At 41.6% G+C, this 14,734-nt stretch overlaps 1 long non-coding RNA gene across 1 annotated transcript in view; it reads left to right on the top strand.

Annotated features, from left to right (window-relative positions):
- LOC310687658 overlaps positions 1-13,000 on the top strand; it is a 114,697-nt gene extending 101,697 nt beyond the window's left edge. Inside the window, exons 6-7 of the long non-coding RNA XR_014516518.1 lie at positions 3,349-3,453; positions 12,796-13,000. This is a non-coding gene — a long non-coding RNA (uncharacterized lncRNA). The remainder of the gene's footprint in view (positions 1-3,348; positions 3,454-12,795) is intronic.
- The last annotated feature ends 1,734 nt before the right edge of the window (positions 13,001-14,734 follow it).

Below are 14,734 nucleotides of genomic sequence, written 5' to 3' on the forward strand. Positions count from 1 at the left end.
GGAAGATCTCTGAAGGTAGAGAGGCTCTGTTTGCCATCAGGGGGTGGTAGGTTTCACTTATGGTGCCTCACCTCCAGCCCAAGGAACCTTCAGAAGGGAGTTGCTGCCACAGGTATAATGTGTATGGGTATTTTAATGAGCTAGATGGAGTGAAAGATTGAGTCATGGGTGTGTGCATGGACCTAACAGTGGACCTATCGGGGGTGGGGGCGCACCTATATTAGCCACTCACAAAGACAGGCTCTTTGCACCTCTCCTCTGAGATGTAGCTGTCCTCCTGTCAGAGCAGGGAGGTGACTGAGAGTTAATTGGAGGCTGAGCTGGCACTGCGGATATGGAGAAGCCAGTGTTGGCACAAGCAAACCTTGATGATCCAACCCACTCCAAAGAGTGCCTGCTTGCTTGCCTATTCCCAGGACTGCAGCCGCTTGCTGTGCTAAAGCTGGCCCTGCCCCACTCTTCATAAGGAAGGTACAGGGGGTGTGCCACTTGTTGGATCAATGTATTGACTTGTGCATTATCTCAGTCGAAAGATGCTTCTTCTTCTTCTTCTTCTTCTTCTTCTTCTTCTTCTTCTTCTTCCAGCCAAACAAAAACACTTGAACAGTGTCAAAGAGGGTCATGGCTTGGGGAGGAGTAAGCCATGCAGAGAGTGTCTGGGGCAACCCAGCCAGATGGCGTGGTATAAATAATAAAATTATTGTTACTATTATGGCCTGGGGGGAGTTCCAAGGGCTAGCTAGAGAGGCTTGGGTGGGTGCATTTGACCCCCAAGCCTGAGGTTTCCCACTGCTGGTTTAACTGGTGTGAGAATTTAATGTATATCTTTATTTCTGTTTGATGTGATATCATGCATGTGTTACTTCTGAGTTGTGACCTACCATGTACACTAAGAACATGGCAGGTTGGAAGTGGAACTGATTCAATGTGTACTTCTGTTTCCCCTACTGTTCCTAGGACTGGCTATCTGCACATAAAGAATACAGTCCTCTAGAAAATCAATATGAGATTCACCCACCTACCCCACACATGTGTGGTTTTGTTTTTGTTGTTGCTCCTACCATAATACTCGTAAGAGGGAAAATGAACAATGCAGTGATGGAATTTATGTATAGACTATCCAGTATGGACTGTGGAGGAGAAAGGTCAAATTATCACAGCAAGCCCACATAAGTGACTTCTCATTGTTGTATTTATATTTTCACACACTGTGGGGCTGCTGACAAAGGGCAAATGGAAGCCTAGAAGCAATAAATTCCACAGCACACAGCAGTGTGATGTTGGCTATTCATTCTGCTGCTAGCTAGCTTGGATTCTCTTTCTTTTTAAAAAAATTATCTGTCATTCTGTCATTATGATCCCACCCCCCATTGCAGCAAAGTGGAATGTATCTTATGCTACCCCCTAATATTTATCTCATCCCTGAAGGTGATCTCTTTATTTCACAGCAGCACCGATTCATGAAGAGAATAGAACTAAGAAAGGGTTGTTTTGTCCCTTCCAACTTCTCTCTGTGTAAATTGTTCAAGAATTTGGATTCATCTCTGAAATTATGCGCTACTGGAGAGTCTTTAGTCAAGGATAAATCCATGTCCTCATGGAAGTTGACAGGCTGGTTCCCTTCAGCATAATCTGTAAGAGGGAAGGTGGATACTTGGCTGCACAAAACAAGTTCTGACCTGAGTAGCAGCTTAAGCTTCTTGAAATGGGGTCATGTAGACTGGAAGGTTTAATTAACAAAAATTAATTAGTCTGTTCTGCTAACATCATCATGGTTCTGGTTCTCTTATGTCAAAAACAGGTTTTCCACACCCTAGCTCTCCTCCTCTGAAACAATGCTCCATTCAAAAGATTGTCGTAAAAGTATATGTGTATGAGAGACACAGAGACTTCCGGAAACATGTTCTAAACTGTAAACAATACAAAATACTTGTGAAATGTCAGAAGAACTGTATGCATATAGGGATCTCTGCAATTTTCAGGGCAGAACTTGCTTAAATGAAATGGCAACAAATGTGTAGAAACTTTGTACTGCAAGAAACCAAACAAAGCCATTAAAGTTAGTTTAACTATAACTTGCAAGAAAAGAACAGGATACCAAGGGGGTGTGTGTGTGTCAAACTATGGTTTATTAACTTGGGGTAGTACAAAACATGGTTTACTACATTCAGACAAGATGGGAAACTGTGGTTTGTCCCAAACCACAAATGGAAGCTTCATGTTTCCTCCCCATGTGTGCAGAAAGTGGGAGGGAGTGTACATAAACATGAGACTTGCTCTGGGGTGTTCTCATCACAATAAAATAAACCAAGGCTTGTTGTGACATTTGAATGCAGCCAATGTGTGACAGTGCCAGGGTGGAGCTTGGGAGGGTGTCACAGTTCAGTAATATAGCAAATGCACACTCCAGCTTGCTGCTGCCACACTGCTCTCTTCATAGTAAGAGCACACATAAGCACTGCACATACAGCTTTGGTTAAAATCCAAAGGAATCAATTTGCTTCACTCCAAGAACTGTTTTTGAAGCCCCAAACTGCTTGAAAAGCAAATTTACGGCTCTGGAAATCCTACTTCCAGACACCACCACCTCTGCCTGCTTCAGCAAGGTGGATTAACAGGAAGCCAAACTGTAGTTGAGCATGTAAGGCTACAATCCTAAGCATACTTAGTTGGGAGTAAATATCATTGAATTTAGCAGGTATTATTTCTGAGTAAATGTGCATAGGATAATTGATGTGCATTAGTGACTCAAGTGCAAATATACAGTCCTAGTAAAAATTAATCCTAGATTGACCTGACCTGGTTTAATAATTTGCTCTGAGCATACCTTTCTGGAGATGATACAAGGATGATACTCCCTCCTGTGAGGGAGCCAGTCACAGATGGATTGGTGTTCAGGTGGTTTTGCCTTTTAGTCCAAAATTTTACATGTTAACCTTATTATCTGTGATCTCTATGCTCTTTGTTCACTGAACATCACAGTAATAGGATCAGATCTCCCCCGTCACAGGGTACCTCTGTTCACACCACAGACATTGTGGCTATTATTTGCGCTGTGAAAGCTTTGAGAAATGCCTATGACTTCACTGAGTGTGATGCTTGCGGCATGGAATGGGGGGCAGAGTTTTAAATGCTTGTTATTAAAATGTGTATGTAGTAAAGCATGCCTCCTTCGATTTTCCTGTAGTAATTTTGCTTTCTTATATTGTCTGCTGCAAAAATAAACCGGGTCTTAAGTTGCTTACTAGAACGTCAGAATTGCCCATACTTGTCTGAGAGGGTAGGGCAGCTTAATCAAAGAGAAGTGATACAACAATGGATATTAAGTAGTTTAAATCTACATTTCAGACTGGCTGTCTGGACTACATAACCTCTTGGCCAAATGCCAGCAGAGTAAGAAATGCGCAAACTCACTCAAGGTGGCAATCGTTTGATCAACACCACACAAAACAAGTAAGATTAACTACATCTATATCTCCATCTCCCTTCCACTCCTTGTGAGCTCAAACTGCAAGATAAAAGCGTATTTTGTATAGAATCATCCCAGAAGACGAATTTTGATTACTTTTGTATGGTAGAAAATTTCAGTTGTTAATCAAGCCTGCTGCATGAACTGTTGGTTTTGCTTCTCTCTGTAACTGACTGAAAATACGACTGGAAGAGTGTATTGAGGGTGTTCAAACACAGTGGTGTTATTATCCCAGTAATATGAAGCTGTATATGACGTCTGACAGCTTTTTCTCTGTACAATGAAATTCCTGAGCATGCTAAGTTCATTGGACATGCAGTATTTCTTTTACAGAGGCACCAGGAAATGCCTGACACAAACATGGCTGCATTTTCTTTTTGCCATTCCAACCTTAACAGCTGAGGAACCCAAGAATTATCTATATATTCTGGGTAGGACCATGTGCACTTTGAGAAAATGTAAATGGCCAAATAACCGCCTGTTCTAGGAGTACACTATGTGGTTCCAATAATGGAATCTAAACAAGTAAGAACATATTCCTTTGCACATTTGCTCTAAACAAAAAGCTCAGACAGCTTTTTCAAAACCAGTGTTTCTAGTCAGAAACCATTCTGCCTGTGTGTTTGTGCTGTGATTCTATAGTCTTGTTGAATTTTGTGGGGCTTATTTTTGATTAACAATGAATAAGGTTGGTCTGTTAGCTTCTATGTGTGAATCAGCTGGAGTGGCAGCCTCTGTCCCGGGTCTTCTATTTTGAACGGTCATTTGAAATACCGGTAGTTGTTTCCTATTGTTATAGCTGGGGTACCAGAGTCTGTTAATGAATACTAGAAACTAATAAAGGGTAGCATTTACATAATATTTAGGAAATGAAGGGAAAATACAACCTGCAGAACTGTACCATATGAGAAGTTCCTGGGTTAGCTTATGCAGACCAGCCTGGCTGGGCTAGCTTAGTGCAGAGACATTGCGGGGCGATAGGGGGCCAAGCACTGATCCATTAAGGGCATTGGCAATGCAAAAGAACTGTCCTCTCCGAGGAGTGGACAGTGATAGGAGAATTGACAGGTTGCCAAGGTGATGAGGGGGCATGATGTCACAGGAAAATTTGTTCTTTTTGAAATCTAAAGGTTTGCTGGGAAGGAATGGGGCAGAGTTCTGTGAGCTGTTGTGGAGGTGAGAAGCAGGAACAAAGAGATGACATGCAGGATGGCCCTGAATCCAATCCTGGAGGGCAGGGAAGGACAAGCTGCACCTGAGATGAGAATGCTGTAAACTCTGCACTCCCTTCATCTACACTCAGGGTGTACATATGCATTAATAAACCATTTTTCAAAGACTCCGCCATGCTTTATTTCTCCACAAAGAGACAAAGACCATGGCTGAGAGCCAGGACACCTGGATACTTGTTCACCGCTCGGCAGAAATTGGGGTGGCTAGTAACACTATTTTGAGCAGACTTCAGACTTCAAAGTGGGTGTGTGTGTGTGTGAAAATAACTGAAACTGGGAGTTTTGTCCTATGTATAAATGTTAAGTTCTTGCAATACTTTTGTGTAACATATAAGCTGATTAGCAGATATATGAGTTATTCCTCTTGGGGACAAACTAGATGCAACATTAAATGTGCATAAGCATTTAACATGCTCAGGTTTTGTTCTTTAAATAGCAGCTGCTGAGGGGCAGACGAGGCTGACCAGGATTTGAACCATGGTGTGCAGGAGGCTTGAAACCCCCCCCTTCCCACACAAACATACCATGATCCCAATGAAAATCCCCCTTGAGATTTCCCCCCGGAGGAATGTTTCCACAGGAGTCAAAGAACACTTTCCAAATGGGGATAATAACAGTTTTAGGGGAGATTTTCACTGGGATGTGGGAGGATTAACATTCCCCTTAGAACACACCAAGGCCCTGATTCTGATTGTTCGCTACACCCAGCTGCTATTTAAAGAACAACAATCTGATGCATTATTATCATGAAGTCTAGTTTGACCCTTCGATAAGTTGCCCATTATATTAATAACTGGAGTAGTTCCAGAACACCAACTTTTATTAATCCAAGGGATAAAATCCAATAGGAGCTTAAATTTTATGAAAGTGTGTGTGTGTGTGTGTGTGTGTGTGTGTGAGAGAGAGAGAGAGAGAGAGAGAGAGAGAGAGAGAGAGAGAGAGAGAGAGTCATATAAATAAGCTAAAACATTTATCAGTGTTTGTATAAATGGCAGGCAGGTTACCATGCTTCTCTGTTTTTCCCCATGTTGGCATATTGTGGCTGTCAATGGTTTATCTGGAATAAGACTAACTGAATTCATTGTTCTGAAAGCACCTGAGGATTAAGATGATCTCCTGTGGTTTTAGCATCTGTGCATCCAATGGGAGGTGGAGGAGCACATACTCGTAATGTGTAATCGAGTAATGGAAAAAGGGATTAAGAAACAATAGCTGTCCTTTGTAACCAATTATTGGCTACACTGTTAATTCTCACTCTTTTTCCAAGTGGGATGTTGTCAGCATTGAGTCAAATGTGCATGAGACAGGATTCATGCTGGTTTATTGTAATAGGCGACATTTCCTCATTTTCACACTCCATCCCCCTTAATATGAACCGATGAGTAGATTTCTTTTTCTTTGTTTATACCTCCCGCTTTCTAATAGCACACTGTATATTTTATGATCAGGAAAGTCCAGTGTTTTTGACAGGCAGAATAAACACACCCATATCCTGAGCCTGAACATACCTACAAGGAAGTAAATGCCATGAATTACTGGGAATTACTTGTACTGGTGTACAAGTGAATAGGTTTAGGACTGAGGCATGTCTACATAATTACTGGCCGCCTCCTATATACAGGGATAGCCAATGTAGTGCCTTCCAGACACTGCTGGCCTACAATTCCCATCAACTCTACTCAGCAAGGCCAGGGATGATGGGAATTGTAGTCCACTAACATCTCAAGGGCACTCCTGACTTACTGTGTTGTAACAGCAGCATGTAGGATTCTGGTGATCCCAGCCCTTGTGCTGATGCTGATTCCATAAGTATTGTGTTATACTTCCCTTTCTGACCCATATGTAGAGGCCATACCTCAGCGAGGTTCTAATTTTTCTTTCTTTTGTTTGGAACATCCCGATGTATTCTAAATGGTTCAAATGTGTTTCCTTTCTGTGCTTTCCTCTTCTTAACTGTTTTCCATGCTTCTGCACTGCCCATGCGTGCCAGAAATAAACAGCTAATTGCATTATCACTTTATGGGGCTATATTGTTGAAAGAAATGGTCACCAGTGGTGTGATTCTCATTAAATATTTCATTCTCCTATCCAAGTACGTTAATTTTCTAATAGCTAGGAACATCAGAGATATCAGCTCTCGAAAGCAACGAAAACCAGCAGCATTAGACTGAAAATTAAACTCTGTGCATTTTAGAAACAAAATGTAATGCTCAAGTTCTGCATTTTACACTTCCCCCCCCAACAGCTAAATAATACTAACAACAAATGCCTGTCCCTCCCATTTATCTCTCCATCTCATTCCATAGCATTACTCTCTTGTTATTACAACCGTTTCTCAATAGTGCCATCTCAGATTTTAGTGAGAGAAGGGGAGAGATTTCAGGAGAAGGTGGGAAATTGTAGAGGAAGGATCAAAAGCTTGTTCTAGGGCATATCCAAGATAAATCTGTGGCGGCACATGGGGTGGCAGGGATTGCCCCCCCCCCAATAATGCTGGTTGTGGTCGTACAAACTCCTCTAAATATTGGGAAATAAAGATATACCAGGTGATATCAATCATTGGGATATGTAAGCAAGCTGTGTACAGGTAGTTTAAAATGGAATGGCTGTACCTGGCTCAGAACCCACATTTTCAAGCTGTGAATGTAATCCTTGAGAAAGATCTGAACTGCCAACCTGATAAACATGCACCTGGCCCCAAGATTTGGATCAGTTTTGATCAGCAAAAGTAAACTTACAGTCTAGAAATGGAAAATACACATATTGGGGCAAGGATACTTATTTATAGAACTACTTTTTTTTTTAAGCTGGACTGTTGGAAACCTTATTACTGGTAACAGTAATATTTGCTTTGCTGGAGTATACAGTTGCCTTTTATTAGTAACACAAACGGGCCTCCTTTCAATCTCCCTGGAAAAATGAACCTACAGATGGCTGACATTTGTGCTGTTTTGCTTTAACTTCTTTTCAACAAGTTAGAATAACGGAAGGAAAGTCAAAAAAAGAGGGCTTGCAGACTAAGGCTTTTTAAAACCTCTCTTTTCAACTGCCTCCCCACTCCTCTGCTATTATGAGAACTTTGCATCATTATAAATATACAGGAAAAAATATAATTTGTGATGAATGAGCTGCCTGGCCATTGTAGGATTATGTTTGTATTTTGAAATGCTTGAATAAAATAGTGCTTTAAGCTTTATGTTCTAAAATGCCTTTATTTCTGCTGTAGCTGGGAATCATGCTTATGAAACCTTGAAGAATCTAAGGAATAGTTAGTGAAAGCAGATTCCTAAATGCCAGTATGGTGTAGTGCAGTGTTTTTCAACCACTGTTCCGCGGCACACTAGTGTGCCGCGAGATGTTGCCTGGTGTGCCGTGGGAAAAATTGAAAAATTTGAAAGATTTTTTAAAAAAATAATGTCACATTTTCGCCCACTAGGCGGGCGCCGGACTGTGTCCACCCTATTTTCCATCCGTCCTGGGTGGGGATCAGATCGGATGGGATCGGATGAGAGCGGACAAGCAGTCCGCTCTCATCCGATTCCCCATAGAGAGCAGCGGGGCTCTGAAATCTCCCTCTCCGCACACAGTGCGGAGACGGAGCTGTCATCCGCCGGCTCAGCAGGGATCAGCGGATCGATCCCCGCTGAGCAGAGAACGGTCCGCGACGTTTTTGTTTGCCATTAAAGAAAAAAATATTAAACCATGCTTGAATGTCGGAACTGGTTACTAAAATTTTTGAATCCCACCACTGATGTTAAGTGTTTGTGTTTATTTGATTTGTGTTTATTTGATTCCTATTCAAGAGAATTACTTTATATATAGTAAATATAGGCACAGAGTTAATTTTTTTAACATTTTCTAATGGTGGTGTGCCTCGTGATTTTTTTCATGAAACAAGTGTGCCTTTGCCCAAAAAAGGTTGAAAAACACTGGTGTAGTGTATAGAGAATGTTGGACTTGGATCAGCAACATTTGTTTTTCAAGTCTCTACTAAGTCACAAAACTCACAGGGGACCTTTGGATGTCAGTATTCTTCAGCATAACCCAAAGACAAAATTGGGTGTGTGTGGAATAATGTGTACAATCCTTACTTAGGGAACTGAGAGACCCACCTTATTTCTTTTATTGTAAGTTGTTTTAAACTGGTTTTAATATAGTGTTTTAATTGTTGCAACCCTGAGCTGGGACCTTAAAAGTGAAGGGCAAGCAAATAATAATAGAGATATGATTAGCAGTCATCTGAATCTGTGTGCGCACCATACATTTAAAGCATGACTTCACCCAAAGGATCCTGGGATAGTGAAAGTTGTAGCTTGAGGGAGGAAACTACTGTAGCCAGGATTCATTGGGTGGGGGGAGTCATGTGCTTTGAGAGCCAGTGTGGTGTAGTGGTTAAGAGCAGTAGACTCATAATCTGGTGAACCGGGTGCGTGTCTCCACTCCTCCACATGCAGCTGCTGGGTGACCTTGGGCCAGTCACACTTCTTTGAAGTCTCTCAGCCTCACTCACCTCACAGAGTGTTTGTTGTGGGGGAGGAAAGGAAAGGAGAATGTTAGCCACTTTGAGACTCCTTCGGGTAGTGATAAAGCAGGATATCAAATCCAAACTCTTCTTCTTCTTTAAGTGTGTGCTACAGATGCTGCCAAGGGCAAACCAATATGAATGCAGAGAACCACCCTTGACTTGTTCAACTTGCAGCTAATGTGCCCTTGTACAATTCAGACTTAAGTGGTATTCTCTGCTATCTGAAGCTTGCAGGGATATGATCATCATTCATTAGATCAGCATCAGAAAGGTCGGTGCTGGCAGAATTACAAACCAACTGAGACACCATCCCAGAACTCCAGCCAAGATCTGTTGGCTGGCCTTCTTGGTAGCTTCTTCGTTCATAATGGGTTGCTATGAATCTGGGGGCAATAAGATTGAAGCAGCTGCAGTAGTTCCAGAACTGAGGATCAACTGTTAACACAACATTCCTTGAACCGGGGCTGCCAGTTTCCCTCCATATATGGTGGTTCTCTTCTTTTCCTCTGCTATTAGATGCATGGCATGATTTGGGGAAGGGTGTGTGTGAACCAAACCTGATATCCTGGGGAATATCCAGTGACAATCATACACAATTCAGTACATTTATTGTGCTAGACAATTATGCTATAAAACACCTAAACACAAGCACAGTAATAACATAACAAGTGTCAATAATATAAAAGAAGAAAAAATAGAAGTACCATCAGTATCTTAGTGTACCATCAGTACCTTAGCGTCTCAAATTTCAGTAGCATCCTGTGTGTTGCCAAAATCCGGCACCCCTGCCTCTCACCTTCTGTTAGACTTCATAGCTGTGGCGCCTGCTGGGGTGCCCCAGAATTTTCGCGCCTGGTGAAACTGAACAGCTCACACTCTCCTCTATCTGCCTTTGGTACCATCAGCGAACTCAGCTTCAGATTAAACCTCAGAGTTCCCAAAACAATTTGCAGCAATATTATCTAACACTCTTTTTTTATTTTTTTTGCAGCCAGTGCAAAAAAGATACACTTCATGTGTCACAAAGCTGTTAGTGTCACTCAAAAGAAATAGTACTGTTTCTTCCAAGGTGTTCCTGCTTCCATATGTCAAAAGACATTTCAGAAATCTCTCTTGGATTACTATATAAAGGACAGATTAACAGATAGTGAATAATATCTTCCACCTGAAATTGGCCACAAACACAGAATCTGCCATCATAAGCGACCTTGTTGCAGTGACCACCCAGAACTACAGTAGCACTTGAAATTGCAGCTCAGTGAAGGCATTTCTTAAGAGATCCATTCATTTCAATAGGTCTACTCGGAATGTGACTAATGTTGGCTATCACCCACTGTCCCTAACTTAAAATTGACCTCAAGAGCAGGCTGACATAAACACATTCCAGAAAACATCAAAAGGCATAGCAGGGAATCACCACACATCTATTGCCTGCCAAGAAACCTGAGAAACTTTTTCTCCAAGTAACAGCGAGATTTAAGTGTCCATTATTTGGCCATAACTTAGGCCATCAGCTCTGACCTGCTGTCAATTCCTTTTCTGATTTCCTCTGCCTTCAGTAATTAACGCCAAGACCTGGCAGAGTCTGGCATTCAAAATAAATCCACACACTGGCTAGTCGAAATTTGCAAGGGGTGCTCTGCTCAAAGTTTCCCATGTGACCCGTCCCAAAGGAAGATTCCTCCCTGCAACAGTGTCATCTTGAAAGAAGAAGGCTAACGTGGTGATAGTGGTGGAATGGAGAGGGATTGTCCAGCAGTGGGAAGGGCACAAAGAGAAGTCTGCTCTTCTGGCCTTCATTAAGCCCGGAAGTCTTACTAACAAGAAATTCCCAGTGCAAATGTACCAGAGGTAAAGGCCCAGAAGCCCAAGCAGTTGCCATGGATCTGTGTTCCTGGAATTTCCAGTTACGGTAGTTGTTAGTTGACCAACCACCCCCCTTTGACTTTCCCCATTGCTACTGCTGAGGGTAGAGGTGATGGAGAAGTGAAACATTGTAGGGGAGATTTGGAATCGAGTTGAATTTCTTTGGAAAATCCTGGGCTTTTGTGTATGAGTTCTCAGTAATCTGCGAAGAACGAAAACCTGAAACAACAGCCCTTTTCTAAACTGGAAGTGTGGATGTGAAACTTCCCCTTGTTTACAGAGAAGTCAGAATGAATTTTTATCTCTGTGTTTTCCTTTCTGCATTTCTGGACTATGGATGCCCCCTGTATAAAACCTTTCTTGATTTAGTGCTCATCCACACTTTTGCTTGATCCGTATTTTCATTGTATTGTGTACCAATTAATTCCATCAAGTCTAAGAGCTTTTCCTGTTGCTCCATGGCTGTGCCTTGAGAAAATCCGATCTTACTCGCTGAGTCAGGTCTTATCAGATGCATGGAAAATCTGAAGAGAGATTTGCTTAACGGAGCTTCAATTCAGCGGGTAAAATCAGATTTCCGCAAGGCACAGCTGCAGAACAACAAGAAAAGCTCTCAGACCCAGGGGAAATAATCAGAACACAATGTGATCAAAATATGGGTCAAGCAAAAGTGTGGATGAGCTCTTATTTTAAATGCTCCCTAGAGTCAGTCAGGTCCAGCCTGAGATGTCTTGCTACCTGAGGCAATGGACCCGATGGCATCCTTCTCATTTCATGAACAGAAGCCAGCTAAATTGGCAGTTAGAAATACTTGTCCTGGAAGCCATGCATCTAATAAAATGTCAAAAAGGATGCTACCCTGCTCAAAGGATGCAGCTCATATCATTTTGAACTCAAGGTTATGACTTCTACTGGTTTAAATGAATCCGGAGAGGCCTTCAGTGTGTGTTTTTCAGAAGGCCAACATTAAAAATTAAAATATAGGCTGCAATCCTATACCACTGATCTGGGGAGTATGTCCCATGGAATTCAGGGGTACTTACTTCTAAGTGGACATGCATTGGGTTGTGCTGTAAGGCTATGATTCTCTGTACACTTACATAAGAGTAAGCCCCATTGAACTAGGTGAGACTTACTTCCAATACATGTGTGTAGGACTGCACAGCGTTTCATAAACTATAGCAGTAATAAGTAGTTATACTTTAAAAATGATGAATAAGTATCTGATGTTAGGTCATCATTGCATCAAGCTGTGTCTGTTTTTAAAGTACTGTATAGCACATTCAATTTGCTGTTTTCATGTTCTGTTGATGGGAACATGGCTAACAAGTTTAGGCTATGCCAATTCTGTGCTCTCAGACAGTTTATGAAATGATAATGAAAATAAATATCTTCAGTATTCTTATGTACAGCAGTGGACAACCTGAATAGACTCTCACATGGCAGAGTTGCCTGTAACAGGGTGTGGCAAGACTTGGATTATGATGACCTTGCTGACATCTTTGTCCACCAGCTTAGAAAAACTGGATGGGGCTGTTATATATATTGCGACAGAATATTTACTCAATCCTAAAAGTCTTATTGAGACAGTCCAGCGCCGTTTCCTTCAGTATTTTGCCACTTATGAAAATCATTGAAATAAGAAATTCTGTCTAAGAATGTTCAACTCTCATTAACTGACTCTGTTTTGCTTCTGTATTCAGAAAGGAATTTGATACAGAACTTCAAGGCAACCTGATAGAAAGGAGCAACTAATTGACTTGAGAGAGTCATCAATAATGAGGAATCGGCTACAGAATTTTCAACATCAGAAGGACTGATCTGGATGCTGTTACAAAGTGTATTGCAGATGTGAAAATCACTCCTGCTTCTTATAATGAAATAACACTGGAAGTGAAGATTCTTGGATCTTGGTGAGAGCGGATGACATCTACGTGTCATCACATCCTTTGTTACTTTGTTAGTGGGGATGAAAATATAATTCAGGGGCATCTTGTTGAGTAGATTGCAAATTGTTAGGAACAAAAAGTGGTGCATTGCCAGGATTTGTATGTTTGAAACTATATTTTTATATAGCGCTATATTTTTAACAGAAGAGTGGAAGATAATTCATTCCTATAAATGTACATATGTACATGCGGGTGTGGAGTTGAAGCAAAATATTAAGCACAACCTCAGGTGCCAGATGTGGCCCCTGAACAAGAAACGAAGAAGTGGCAAGTCTCCTACTGTATTTCAGATATTGCTATGCCAGGGTGGACTTCACATGTGCGCGCGCTTGACAATGGTGGTCTGTAGGCACACGCTTTATGAGTGTGGTGTGTCTATAGTTCACAGCCATGCGCCATATGGAATGTTGCTTTTATCTGCATATGCAAAGAAGGTATTGGAGAAGCATTCAGACAACCCAGCGATGGGTGCACTATAAATGCCTAAACGGATTAGGCAGAAGGGAAAAATAAAGCATGCCTCAACTGGCCCCAGGCAGCTTTTAAGATCTGCTGCTGGAATAGATGTATGGCACATGTCTGTGAAATGCCAGATTTAATGAGGTCGGGTAGTGTATACAGAGCAGACCTGTGGAGAAACAGGCAAGTCCGACCATCAAGATTTGAGTCGGAGATGAAATACTGCCTTTGGGGAAATGTCCACTGGACAAAGAATCTATGTGAGAGCAGATCAGAACAATGAGCTTATCCTATGACATCCTGAAACTGACAAATAGATGAGTTCACATGTGCATCAGTCTTTGAAATGCATTTTGCCCCAAGTGGTGGGATTTTTAGGCTGTTGTATTTTCTTGTCTCTCTGGAATAATACATGTTGTTTAATCACAAAGGTAGTTATTTTTCCACAATCCAAGTTGACAGTGCTGATAGGGTACTGTTTTCATATTGGGTGAGATACAGGTGCTTGTAATGAGATAACCCCGGACCCTTGTCTTCTCAATAATAATTCAACCTCTTTGGAGGAGATAAAATTGTATTTTGTTACCCACGTCTGGTTGCGTAAAATGCATTTTCCTCCCCTTTCCTGATCACCTGTGCACAGTCCTGAATAATCCACATATAAATTGAGAGCTTGGATGCCAGGGAGACCTGGCTATGAGTTACTGCCAGTGATGGGACAACTTCACCCGGCACATCTTAACTCATGGGCTGAACAAAATTGGGAGAGGTGCTCCTGACAAGTATTTACAGTATTTCAAGTATAGATCAAGGACACCAAAAAAAGAACTACAATAAATAAGCAAGAGAACCAATATCTGCTTAATTGGGTGGCCTGGATGTATATATAGTTCACAACAATCAAATACTTTTTCACTCAGAGTAACTGGGTTACCACTATAGAATGCATATGCATGTGCCTGCATATTTTTATATATTTTTGGAGTTTGCCTTGTGATCAGTAAAAGTTTCATTGAGAACAAAGAGGTTGATATGGAAGAACATTGGCAGATGCTCTTGTAAAGCAGCCCTTTCAGCCTCAGGGCAGACTATGAATGTGCAGAATCACATTTAACATTTGAAGGTGGAGGAGAACTTCTTGGGTGTGTGTGTGTGGAAATGATGCTCAGTTCATAACACAGATCCAGTATTCTGAACCAGGTCATTATGGATTTCAGTGGCTTATCCACTGAAA

Source organism: Podarcis liolepis, assembly GCF_965112155.1.
Source record: "Podarcis liolepis genome assembly, chromosome: 10".
Lineage (NCBI taxonomy): Eukaryota > Metazoa > Chordata > Lepidosauria > Squamata > Lacertidae > Podarcis > Podarcis liolepis.